This window comes from Penaeus japonicus, unplaced genomic scaffold (genome assembly GCF_977035675.1).
Source record: "Penaeus japonicus unplaced genomic scaffold, GWHDUDI00000001_assembly GWHDUDI00000019, whole genome shotgun sequence".
Lineage (NCBI taxonomy): Eukaryota > Metazoa > Arthropoda > Malacostraca > Decapoda > Penaeidae > Penaeus > Penaeus japonicus.
Genome location: NW_028234421.1, coordinates 297,006 through 299,505, shown reverse-complemented (window position 1 = coordinate 299,505; position 2,500 = coordinate 297,006).

Here is a 2,500-nt window from a genome sequence, read left to right as displayed (position 1 = left end):
GATAGAGATCACGATAGAAAGTTTGCGAGCACACCAATATACAGAGACACATGTACGCCCACACGTACGTTCACATACATAGAGATACACGTCCACGTACGTTCACATACACAAATACACACGCCCACACGTACGTCCATATACACAGACACACACCCACACTTACGTTCACATACACAGACACACACACACACGTGCATTCACATACACAGACATACCCACACGCACATTCACACACACACACACACACGTGCATTCACATACACAGACATACCCACACGCACATTCACACACACACACACACATACACACACACACACACACACACACACACACACACAAATACGCACACACACACACACACACGTACATTCACATAGAGACACAAAGCGACAATCGAACAATGACAATAACAATTTTATATTGGTATTTAATTAATGGTGTATTCTTTGGCCTTCGTAACCCCCTATAACTGTTTGATAAGAAAGATAAGATGAAAAAGCAAATAAGAAGAACCTGCGTGTGGTGATGATAATGATAATGAATGGTGATGGTGGTGGTGATGATAAATGACGATATTGATGATAATAATAATAACAATAAAGATAGTAATACAGATAAGGATAAGAATAAGCCAGATTTTGCAGAGTAGATACTTCTCAAAGGCTTTTAATGATAGCATTGATGATAACAAAGATATCATCAACATCACAAATATTGATATCAATCCAATAATATACTTAATAAGATTGTCTTTCGAAAGTCGAAGAAACTCAAACAAATGTTTATGCAAATGTAAGAGACCATTCTCGGGTTTTATAGAGAGGGTGTTGCGATGTTGACTAAGAATCAGGTAGATATTGCTCACTGCTCATATAATTTGCATTTTGCTTTGAATTAATGTTTTTTTTATATATTCCATTGTTTTGTTTATACCCCATGGCTGTGATTTATGTGTGATAATGATGAGGTGTTTTGATAAAGATGATTTTAAGTGAATGAGTATGTCAGTATAGAATATATTATCTGGTTTCAAATATAAACATATATAATATATATAATATATATATATATATATATATATTATATATATATATATATCTACATATATATACATATACACACACAAATATACATACATACATACATATATATATATATATATATATATATATATATATATATATATATATATATATATATATATATATATATGTTACGCTCAATGTGAATAGTTGCCAAATGTGTAATTCGGCAACATTTTGCCTAATGTTTATATTGTGCAAAACCTAACCTAACCTAACCTCACCTAGTCTAACCTAACCTAACCTAACCAAACCTAACCTAACCTAACCTCACTTAGCCTAACCTAACCTAGCCTAACCTAACCTAACCTAACCTAACCTAATCTAACCTAACCTAATCTCACCTAGCCTAACCTAACCTAACCTAATCTAACCTAACCTAATCTAACCTAATCTAACCTAACCTAACCTCACCTAGCCTAATCTAACCTAACCTCACCTAGCCTAACCTAACCTAACCTAACTTAACCTCACCTAGCCTAACCTAACCTAACCTAACCTAATCTAACCTAACCTAATCTCACCTAGCCTAACCTAACCTAACCTAACCTAACCTCACCTAGCCAAACCAAACCTAACCTAACCTAACCTAACCTCACTTAGCCTAACCTAACCTAGCCTAACCTAACCTAACCTAATCTAACCTAACCTAACATCACCTAGCCTAACCTAACCTAACCTAACCTCACCTAGCCTAACCAAACCTAACCTAACCTAGCCTAACCTAACCTAACCTAATCTAACCTAACCTAACCTCACCTAGCCTAACCTAACCTCACCTAGCCTAACCAAACCTAACCTAACCTAACCTCACCTAGCCTAACCTAACCTAACCTAACCTAACCTCACCTAGCCTAACCTAACCTAACCTCACCTAGCCTAACCAAACCTAACCTAACCTAACCTCACCTAGCCTAACCTAACCTAACCTAACCTCACCTAGCCTAACCAAACCTAACCTAACCTAACCTAACCTCACCTAGCCTAACCTAACCTAGCCTAACCTAACCTAACCTAACCTAATCTAACCTAACCTAACCTCACCTAGCGTAACCTAACCTATCCTAACCTAACCTAACCTCACCTAGCCTAACCAAACCTAACCTAATCTAGCCTAACCTAACCTAATCTAACCTAACCTAACCTCACCTAGCCTAACCTAACCTAACCTAACCTCACCTAACCTAACCTCACCTAGCCTAACCAAACCTAACCTAACCTAACCTCACCTAGCCTAACCTAACCTAGCCTAACCTAACCTAACCTAGCCTAACCTAACCTAACCTAATCTAACCTAACCTAACCTCACCTAGCGTATCCTAACCTATCCTAACCTAACCTAGCCTAACCAAACCTAACCTAACCTACCCTAACCTGACCTAACCTAACCTAACCTCACCTAGCCTAACCTAACC